This window comes from Rutidosis leptorrhynchoides, chromosome 10, assembly GCF_046630445.1.
Source record: "Rutidosis leptorrhynchoides isolate AG116_Rl617_1_P2 chromosome 10, CSIRO_AGI_Rlap_v1, whole genome shotgun sequence".
NCBI lineage: Eukaryota > Viridiplantae > Streptophyta > Magnoliopsida > Asterales > Asteraceae > Rutidosis > Rutidosis leptorrhynchoides.
The window spans coordinates 170,920,125-170,931,977 of NC_092342.1; positions in this window are offsets into that span (position 1 = coordinate 170,920,125).

The following is an 11,853-nucleotide window of genomic DNA, read 5'->3' on the forward strand; positions in this document are numbered from 1 at the left end:
CCGTTCTTATTGATTAAAAACGTTCCATATTAATTGATTTCGTTGCGAGGTTTTGACCTCTATATGAGATGTTTTTTAAAGACTGCATTCATTTTTAAAACAAACCATAACCTTTATTTCATAAATAAAGGTTTAAAAAGCTTTACGTAGATTATCAAATAATGATAATCTAAAATATCCTGTTTACACACGACCATTACATAATGGTTTACAATACAAATATGTTACATCGAAATCAGTTTCTTGAATGCAGTTTTTACACAATATCATACAAACATGGACTCCAAATCTTGTCCTTATTTTAGTATGCAACAGCGGAAGCTCTTAATATTCACCTGAGAATAAACATGCTTTAAACGTCAACAAAAATGTTGGTGAGTTATAGGTTTAACCTATATATATCAAATCGTAACAATAGACCACAAGATTTCATATTTCAATACACATCCCATACATAGAGATAAAAATCATTCATATGGTGAACACCTGGTAACCGACAATAACAAGATGCATATATAAGAATATCCCCATCATTCCGGGACACCCTTCGGATATGATATAAATTTCGAAGTACTAAAGCATCCGGTACTTTGGATGGGGTTTGTTAGGCCCAATAGATCTATCTTTAGGATTCGCGTCAATTAGGGTGTCTGTTCCCTAATTCTTAGATTACCAGACTTAATAAAAAGGGGCATATTCGATTTCGATAATTCAACCATAGAATGTAGTTTCACGTACTTGTGTCTATTTTGTAAATCATTTATAAAACCTGCATGTATTCTCATCCCAAAAATATTAGATTTTAAAAGTGGGACTATAACTCACTTTCACAGATTTTTACTTCGTCGGGAAGTAAGACTTGGCCACTGTTGATTCACGAACCTATAACAATATATACATATATATTAAAGTATGTTCAAAATATATTTACAACACTTTTAATATATTTTGATGTTTTAAGTTTATTAAGTCAGATGTTCTCGTTAGTAACCTATAACTAGTTGTCCACAGTTAGATGTACAGAAATAAATCGATAAATATTATCTTGAATCAATCCACGACCCAGTGTATACGTATCTCAGTATTGATCACAACTCAAACTATATATATTTTGGAATCAACCTCAACCCCGTATAGCTAACTCCAACATTCACATATAGAGTGTCTATGGTTGTTCCGAAATATATATAGATGTGTCAACATGATAGGTCGAAACATTGTATACGTGTCTATGGTATCTCAAGATTACATAATATACAATACAAGTTGATTAAGTTATGGTTGGAATAGATTTGTTACCAATTTTCACGTAGCTAAAATGAGAAAAATTATCCAATCTTGTTTTACCCATAACTTCTTCATTTTAAATCCGTTTTGAGTGAATCAAATTGCTATGGTTTCATATTGAACTATATTTTATGAATCTAAACAGAAAAAGTATAGGTTTATAGTCGGAAAAATAAGTTACAAGTCGTTTTTGTAAAGGTAGTCATTTCAGTCGAAAGAACGACGTCTAGATGACCATTTTAGAAAACATACTTCCACTTTGAGTTTAACCATAATTTTTGGATATAGTTTCATGTTCATAATAAAAATCATTTTCTCAGAATAACAACTTTTAAATCAAAGTTTATCATAGTTTTTAATTAACTAACCCAAAACAGCCCGCGGTGTTACTACGACGGCGTAAATCCGGTTTTACGGTGTTTTTCGTGTTTCCAGGTTTTAAATCATTAAGTTAGCATATCATATAGATATAGAACATGTGTTTAGTTGATTAAAAAAGTCAAGTTAGAAGGATTAACTTTTGTTTGCGAACAAGTTTAGAATTAACTAAACTATGTTCTAGTGATTACAAGTTTAAACCTTCGAATAAGATAGCTTTATATGTATGAATCGAATGATGTTATGAACATCATTACTACCTTAATTTCCTTGGATAAACCTACTGGAAAAGAGAAAAATGGATCTAGCTTCAATGGATCCTTGGATGGCTCGAAGTTCTTGAAGCAGAATCATGACACGAAAACAAGTTCAAGTAAGATCATCACTTGAAATAAGATTGTTATAGTTATAAAAATTGAACCAAAGTTTGAATATGATTATTACCTTGTATTAGAATGATAACCTACTGTAATAAACAAAGATTTCTTGAGGTTGGATGATCACCTTACAAGATTGGAAGTGAGCTAGCAAACTTGAAAGTATTCTTGATTTTATGAAACTAGAACTTTTGGAATTTATGAAGAACACTTAGAACTTGAAGATAGAACTTGAGAGAGATCAATTAGATGAAGAAAATTGAAGAATGAAAGTGTTTGTAGGTGTTTTTGGTCGTTGGTGTATGGATTAGATATAAAGGATATGTAATTTTGTTTTCATGTAAATAAGTCATGAATGATTACTCATATTTTTGTAATTTTATGAGATATTTCATGCTAGTTGCCAAATGATGGTTCCCACATGTGTTAGGTGACTCACGTGGGCTGCTAAGAGCTGATCATTGGAGTGTATATACCAATAGTACATACATCTAAAAGCTGTGTATTGTACGAGTACGAATACGGGTGCATACGAGTAGAATTGTTGATGAAACTGAACGAGGATGTAATTGTAAGAATTTTTGTTAAGTAGAAGTATTTTGATAAGTGTATTGAAGTCTTTAAAAAGTGTATAAATACATATTAAAACACTACATGTATATACATTTTAACTGAGTCGTTAAGTCATCGTTAGTCGTTACATGTAAGTGTTGTTTTGAAACCTTTAGGTTAACGATCTTGTTAAATGTTGTTAACCCAATGTTTATAATATCAAATGAGATTTTAAATTATTATATTATCATGATATTATCATGTATGAATATCTCTTAATATGATATATATACATTAAATGTCTTTACAACGATAATCGTTACATATATGTCTCGTTTAAAAATCATTAAGTTAGTATTCTTGTTTTTACATATGTAGTTCATTGTTAATATACTTTATGATATGTTTTCTTATCATAGTATCATGTTAACTATATATATATATCCATATATATGTCATCATATAGTTTTTACAAGTTTTAACGTTCGTGAATCACCGATCAACTTGGGTGGTCAATTGTCTATATGAAACATATTTCAATTAATCAAGTCTTAACAAGTTTGATTGCTTAACATGTTGGAAACATTTAATCATGTAAATATCAATCTCAATTAATATATATAAACATGGAAAAGTTCGGGTCACTACAGCTTCAACGGATCATTGGATGGCTCGAAGTTCTTGAAGAAGAATCATGATACGAAAACAAGTTCAAGTAAGATCATAACTTGAAATAAGATTGTTATAGTTATAGAAATTGAACCAAAGTTTGAATATGATTATTACCTTGTATTAGAATGATAACCTATTGTAAAAAACAAATATTTCTTGAGGTTGGATGATCACCTTACAAGATTAGAAGTAAGCTAGCAAACTTGGAAGTATTATTGATTTTATGAAACTAGAACTTGAAGAATTTATGAAGAACACTTAGAACTTGAAGATAGAACTTGAGAGAGATCAGTTAGATGAATAAAATTGAAGAATGAAAGTGTTTGTAGGTGTGTTTGGTTGTTGGTGTATGGATTAGATATAAAGGATATGTAATTTTGTTTTCATGTAAATAAGTCATGAATGATTACTCATATTTTTGTAATTTTATGAGATATTTCATGCTAGTTGCCAAATGATGGTTCTCACATGTGTTAGGTGACTCACATGGGCTGCTAAGAGCTGATCATTGGAGTGTATATACCAATAGTACATACATCTACAAGCTGTGTATTGTACGAGTACGAATACGAGTGCATACGAGTAGAATTGTTGATGAAACTGAACGAGGATGTAATTGTAAGCATTTTTGTTAAGTAGAAGTATTTTGATAAGTGTCTTGAAGTCTTTCAAAAGTGTATGAATACATATTAAAACACTACTTGTATATACATTTTAACTGGGTCGTTAAGTCATCGTTAGTCGTTACATGTAAGTGTTGTTTTGAAACCTTTAGGTTAACGATCTTGTTAAATGTTGTTAACCCAATGTTTATAATATCAAATGAGATTTTAAATTATTATATTATCATGATATTATGATGTACGAATATCTCTTAATATGATATATATACATTAAATGTCGTTACAACGATAATCGTTACATATATGTCTCGTTTCAAAATCATTAAGTTAGTAGTCTTGTTTTTACATATGTAGTTCATTATTAATATACTTAATGATATGTTTACTTATCATAATATCATTTTAACTATATATATAACCATATATATGTCATCATATAGTTTTTACAAGTTTTAACGTTCGTGAATCACCGGTCAACTTGGGTGGTCAATTGTCTATATGAAACCTATTTCAATTAATCAAGTCTTAACAAGTTTGATTGCTTAACATGTTGGAAACACTTAATCATGTAAATAACAATTTCATTTAATATATATATAAACATGGAAAAGTTCGGGTCACTACAGTACCTACCCGTTAAATAAATTTCGTCCCGAAATTTTAAGCAGTTGGAGGTGTTGACGTATCTTCTGGAAATAAGTGCGGGTATTTCTTCTTCATCTGATCTTATCGTTCCCAGGTGAACTCGGGTCCTCTACGAGCATTCCATCGAACCTTAACAATTGGTATCTTGTTTTGCTTAAGTCTTTTAACCTCACGATCCATTATTTCGACGGGTTCTTCGATGAATTGAAGTTTTTCATTGATTTGGATTTCGTCTAACGGAATAGTGAGATCTTCTTTAGCAAAACATTTCTTCAAATTCGAGACGTGGAAAGTGTTATGTACAGCCGCGAGTTGTTGAGGTAACTCAAGTCGGTAAGCTACTAGTCCGACATGATCAATAATCTTGAATGGTCCGATATACCTTGGATGTAATTTCCCTCGTTTACCAAATCGAACAACGCCTTTCCAAGGTGCAACTTTAAGCATGACCATCTCTCCAATTTCAAATTCTATATCTTTTCTTTTAATGTCAGCGTAGCTCTTTTGTCGACTTTGGGCGGTTTTCAACCGTTGTTGAATTTGGATGATCTTCTCGGTAGTTTCTTGTATTATCTCCGGACCCGTAATCTGTCTATCCCCCACTTCACTCCAACAAATCGGAGACCTGCACTTTCTACCACAAATCGGAACCATCTCAATGTTGGAATGGTAGCTATTGTTGTAGGAAAATTCTGCTAACGGTAGATGTCGATCCCAACTGTTTCTGAAATCAATAACACATGCTCGTAGCATGTCTTCAAGTGTTTGTATCGTCCTTTAACTCTGCCCATCAGTTTGTGGATGATAAGCAGTACTCATGTCTAGACGAGTTCCTAATGCTTGCTGTAATGTCTGCCAGAATCTTGAAATAAATCTGCCATCCCTATCAGAGATAATAGAGATTGGTATTCCATGTCTGGAGACGACTTCCTTCAAATACAGTCGTGCTAACTTCTCCATCTTGTCATCTTCTCTAATTGGCAGGAAGTGTGCTGATTTGGAGAGACGATCAACTATTACCCAAATAGTATCAAAACCACTTGCAGTCCTTGGCAATTTAGTGATGAAATCCATGGTAATGTTTTCCCATTTCCATTCCGGGATTTCGGGTTGTTGAAGTAGACCTGATGGTTTCTGATGCTCCGCTTTGACCTTAGAACACGTCAAACATTCTCCTACGTATTTAGCAACATCGGCTTTTCATACCCAGCCACCAAAAATGTTTCTTGAGATCCTTGTACATCTTCCCCGTTCCAGGATGTATTGAGTATCTGGTTTTATGAGCTTCTCTAAGTACCATTTCTCTCATATCTCCAATTTTGGTACCCAAATCCTTTCAGCCCTATATCGGGTTCCGTCTTCCCGAATATTAAGATGCTTCTCCGATCCTTTGGGTATTTCATCCTTTAAATTTCCCTCTTTTGAAACTCCTTGTTGCGCCTCCTTTATTTGAGTAGTAAGGTTATTGTGAATCACTATATTCATAGATTTTACTCGAATGGGTTCTATGTCCTTCCTGCTCAAGGCGTCGGCTACCACATTTGCCTTCCCCGGGTGGTAATGAATTTCAAAGTCGTAATCATTCAACAATTCAATCTACCTACGCTGCCTCATATTCAGTTGTTTCTGATTAAATATGTGTTGAAGACTTTTGTGGTCCGTATATATAATACTTTTGACCCCATATAAGTAGTGCCTCCAAGTCTTTAATGCAAAAACAACCGCGCCTAATTCCAAATCATGCGTCGTATAATTTTGTTCGTGAATCTTCAATTGTCTAGACGCATAAGTAATCACCTTCGTTCATTGCATTAATACACAACCGAGACCTTGCTTTGATGCGTCACAATAAATCACAAAATCATCATTCCCTTCAGGCAATGACAATATAGGTGCCGTAGTTAGCTTTTTCTTCAATAACTGAAACGCTTTCTCTTGTTCATCCTTCCATTCAAATTTCTTCCCTTTATGAGTTAATGCAGTCAAGGATTTTGCTATTCTGGAAAAGTCTTGGATGAACCTTCTGTAGTAACCAGTTAGTCCTAAAAACTGGCGTATGTGTTTCGTAGTTTTTGGGGTTTCCCATTTTTCAACAGTTTATATCTTTGTCGGATCCACCTTAATACCTTCTTTGTTCACTATGTGACCGAGGAATTGAACTTCTTCCAACCAAAATGCACACTTTGAAAACTTAGCGTACAATTCTTCCTTCCTCAATACTTCTAACTCCTTTCTCAAATGTTCACCGTGTTCTTGGTCATTCTTTGAGTAAATAAGTATGTCATCAATGAAAACAATGATAAACTTGTCAAGGTATGGTCCACACACTCGGTTCATAAGGTCCATGAACACAGCTGGTGCATTAGTTAAACCAAACGGCATGACCATAAACTCGTAATGACCGTAACGTGTTCTGAAAGCAGTCTTTGGAATATCATCTTCTTTCACCCGCATTTGATGATACCCAGAACGTAAGTCAATCTTTGAATAAACAGACGAGCCTTGTAGTTGATCAAATAAGTCGTCGATTCTCGGTAGTGGGTAGCGGTTCTTGATGGTAAGTTTGTTCAACTCTCGGTAGTCAATACACAACCTGAATGTACCATCTTTCTTCTTGACAAACAAAACAGGAGCTCCCCACGGTGATGTGCTTGGTCGAATGAAACCACGCTCTAAAAGTTCTTGTAATTGGCTTTGCAGTTCTTTCATCTCGCTGGGTGCGAGTCTGTATGGAGCACGAGCTATTGGTGCAGCTCCTGGTACAAGATCTATTTGAAATTCAACGGATCGATGTGGGGGTAATCCCGGTAATTATTTCGGAAATACATCAGGAAATTCTTTTGCGACGGGAACATCATTGATGCTCTTTTCTTCAGTTTGTACTTTCTCGATGTGTGCTAGAACAGCATAGCAACCTTTTCTTATTAGTTTTTGTGCCTTCAAATTACTAATAAGATGTAGCTTCGTGTTGCCCTTTTCTTCGTACACCATTAAGGGTTTTCCTTTTTCTCGTATAATACGAATTGCATTTTTGTAACAAACGATCTCTGCTTTCACTTCTTTCAACCAGTCCATACCGATTATCACATCAAATCTCCCTAACTCTACTGGTATGAAGTCAATCTTAAATGTTTTGCTAACCAGTTTAATTTCTCGATTCCGACAAATATTATCTGCTGAAATTAATTTACCATTTGATAATTCGAGTAAAAATTTACTATCCAAAGGCATCAATGGACAACTTAATTTAGCACAAAAATCTCTACTCATATAGCTTCTATCCGCACCCGAATCAAATAAAACGTAAGAAGATTTATTGTCAATAAGAAACGTACCCGTAACAAGCTCCGGGTCTTCCTGTGCCTCTGCCGCATTAATATTGAAAACTCTTCCGCGGCCTTGTCCATTCGTGTTCTCCTGGTTCGGGCAATTTCTAATAATGTGGCCTGGTTTTCAACATTTATAACAAACTACATTGGCATAACTTGCTCCGACACTACTTGCTCCGCCATTACTCGTTCTGACACCATTTGTTCCTTTCATTCTGTTAACCCCTGGTACGTAGACCTCACACTTTGCCACGCTATGACCATTTCTTTTACACTTGTGGCAAAATTTGGTGCAGAACCCCGAGTGATACTTTTCACACCTTTGGCATAGCTGCTTCTGATTGTTGTTGTTGTTGTAGTTATTATTGTTGTTGGGATGATTGTTGTAGTTGCTGTTGTTGTTGTTTTTGTTGTTGTTGGGCCGTTTGTTGTAGTTACGATGATGTTGCAATTGTTGGGATAGTTGTTGCGATTATTGTTGTAATTGCTATTGTTATTGTATTGGTGATTCTTATCACCGTTTTCCTCCCACTTTCTTTTGACTTGCTTCACATTGGCCTCTTCAGCAGTCTGTTCTTTAATTCTTTCTTCAATCTGGTTCACTAGTTTGTGAGCCATTCTACATGCCTGTTGTATGGAGGTGGGCTCGTGTGAACTTATATCTTCTTGGATTCTTTCCGGTAATCCTTTCACAAACGCGTCGATCTTCTCTTCCTCATCTTCGAACGCTTCCGGACACAATAGGCATAATTTTGTGAATCGTCTTTCGTACGTGGTAATATCAAATCCTTGGGTTCGTAACCCTCTTAGTTCTGTCTTGAGCTTATTGACCTCGGTTCTGGGACGGTACTTCTCGTTCATCAAGTGCTTGAATGCTGACCACGGTAGTACGTAAGCATCATCTTATCCCACTTGCTCTAGATAGGTATTCCACCATGTTAACGCAGAACCTGTGAAGGTATGCGTAGCGTACTTCACTTTGTCCTCTTCAGTACACTTACTTATGGCAAACACCGATTCGACCTTCTCGGTCCACCGTTTCAATCCAATCGGTCCTTCGGTTTCATCAAATTCCAAAGGTTTGCAGGTAGTGAATTCTTTGTAGGTGCATCCTACACGATTTCCTGTACTGCTAGATCCAAGGTTATTGTTGGTATGTAGCGCAGCCTGTACTGCGGCTATGTTTGAAGCAAGAAAGGCACAAAATTCCTCTTCGCTCATATTCAAGGTGTGTCGAGTAGTTGGTGCCATTTCCTTTAAAATAGTCAAATGAAACAAGTTAATCATACAGAATATTAAGAGTAGTCAATAGTATCTCGTAGCATAATATGAACTCAATTATAAAAGCTTTTTCTTCATATTAGCGTTTTATAAGTTTAAAGTCGGGTAGTACCTACCAGTTAAGTTCATACTTAATAGCTAATATACAATTCAACTACTACAATTCTATATGAAAAACCGATTATAATAATATTTCGCGTTCAAACTTTTACACAATATTTTTCAAAATTACAATACCGCTTATTTTACATATAGCATGAAAATAGCACACAATAAATTTGATACAAGATGGTTGTGAAGATAATTCTAGCTAGTACACAAGTCATTCAACAAAGGCAATAAAGACACGTAATTCATACGTCCAGAAACAAGTCATGCATTCTAGTTTTACTAGGACTACTTCCCATCCTTGGTCTTGTGGAACATAACGGTTATGGCCGATGATAAGATAGTGTGTTGTAACGTCGTCAAAGGGACGAGGGTTACGTAATGTCCAACAGTCCCGTAACAATCTAAAAACCTCATTTCTTACCCCAATTACCGAGGGTTACGTAATGTCCAACAGTCCCGTAACAATCTAAAAACCTCATTTCTTACCCCAATTACCGACTCCGTCACTTGTGGGAACATTTTTTTTAATAGTTGTAGCCCGATGTTCTTGTTCTCACTTTGGTGAGAAGCGAATATTACTAACCCGTAAGCATAACATGCTTCCTTATGTTGCATGTTAGCCGCTTTTTCTAAATCACGAAGTCCTATATTTGCATATATTGAGTCAAAATAATTTCTTAACCCGTTGCGTAAAATAGCATTTGGGTTCCCCGCAACATATGCGTCAAAGTAAAAACATCGTAACTTATGGATTTCCCAATGTGATATCCCCCATCTTTCGAACGAAAGCCTTTTATAAACCAAGGCATTCTTGAAACATTCTTCGAATGTCTTACAAACTGATCTCGCCTTAAATATTTGTGTCGAGGAATTATGACCGACTCTAGACAAGATTTCATCAATCATGTTTCCGGGTAGGTCTCTTAAAATATTGGGTTGTCTATCCATTTTGTGTTTTTATACTGTAAAATAGACAAGAGTTAGATTCATAAAAAAAATACTTATTAATACAAGCAATTTTTACATATATCATAAAGCATAAGCACACTATATTACATATATTACACCACACGAATACAAATATCTTATTCCGACTCGCTCGTTTCTTCTTCTTCGGTTTTGGTTCGTTTTGCCAAGTTTCTAGGGATATATGATGTTCCCCTAATACGAGCCGTCGTTTTCCACATTAGTTTAGAAAAACTTGGTGGTTTAGAGGTTCCCGGGCTATTGTCACAACTTAAGAAATACGGATGTTGACGATACATATAAAGTTCATCGGGTTTGGAATCAAATTTCTCTATTTTTATGCCCTTTCTCTTATTGTTCTCTTTTGCCTTATTAAATTGTGTTGGGGTAATTTCTATAACATCATCGGAATCCTTGTCGGGATCCGATTCATCGGAGAATTGGTAATCCTCCCAATACTTTGCTTCCTTGGTGGAAACACCATTGACCATAATTAACTTTGGTCGGTTGGTTGAGGATTTTCTTCTACTTAACCGTTTTATTATTTCCCCCACTGGTTCTATTTCTTCTTCCGGTTCCGATTCTTCTTCCGGTTCCGACTCTTCTTCTGGCTCCTCTTCGGGAACTTGTGAATCAGTCCACGAATCATTCCAATTTACATTTGACTCTTCATTATTATTAGGTGAGTCAATGGGACGTGTTCTAGAGGTAGACATCTATCAAAAAATATCAAAACGCGTTAAGAGATTAATATATCACATAATATTCACATGTTAAAAATATATAGTTTCCAACAAAATTTGTTAAGCAATCATTTTTCAAATAAACACGGTCGAAGTCCAGACTCACTAATGCATCCTAACAAACTCGATAAGGCACACTAATGCAAAATTCTGGTTCTCTAAGACCAACGCTCAGATACCAACTGAAATGTCCCGTTCTTATTGATTAAAAACGTTCCATATTAATTGATTTCGTTACGAGGTTTTGACCTCTATATGAGACGTTTTTCAAAGACTGCATTCATTTTAAAACAAACCATAACCTTTATTTCATCAATAAAGGTTTAAAAAGCTTTACGTAGATTATCAAATAATGATAATCTAAAATATCCTGTTTACACGCTACCATTACATAATGGTTTACAATACAAATATGTTACAATGAAATAAGTTTCTTGAATGCAGTTTTTACACAATATCATACAAGCATGGAATCCAAATCTCGTCCTTATTTAAGTATGCGACAGCGAAAGCTCTTAATAATCACCTGAGAATAAACATGCTTAAAACGTCAACAAAAAATGTTGGTGAGTTATAGGTTTAACCTATATATTATCAAATCATAATAATAGACCACAAGATTTCATATTTCAATACACATCCCATACATAGAGATAAAAATCATTCATATGGTGAACACCTGGTAACCGACATTAACAAGATACATATATAAGAATATCCCCATCATTCCGGGACACCCTTCGAAATATGATATAAATTTCGAAGCACTAAAGCATCTGGTACTTTGGATGGGGTTTGTTAGGCTCAATAGATCTATCTTTAGGATTCACGTCAATTAGGGTGTCTGTTTCCTAATTCTTAGATTACTAGACTTAATAAAAAGGGGCAT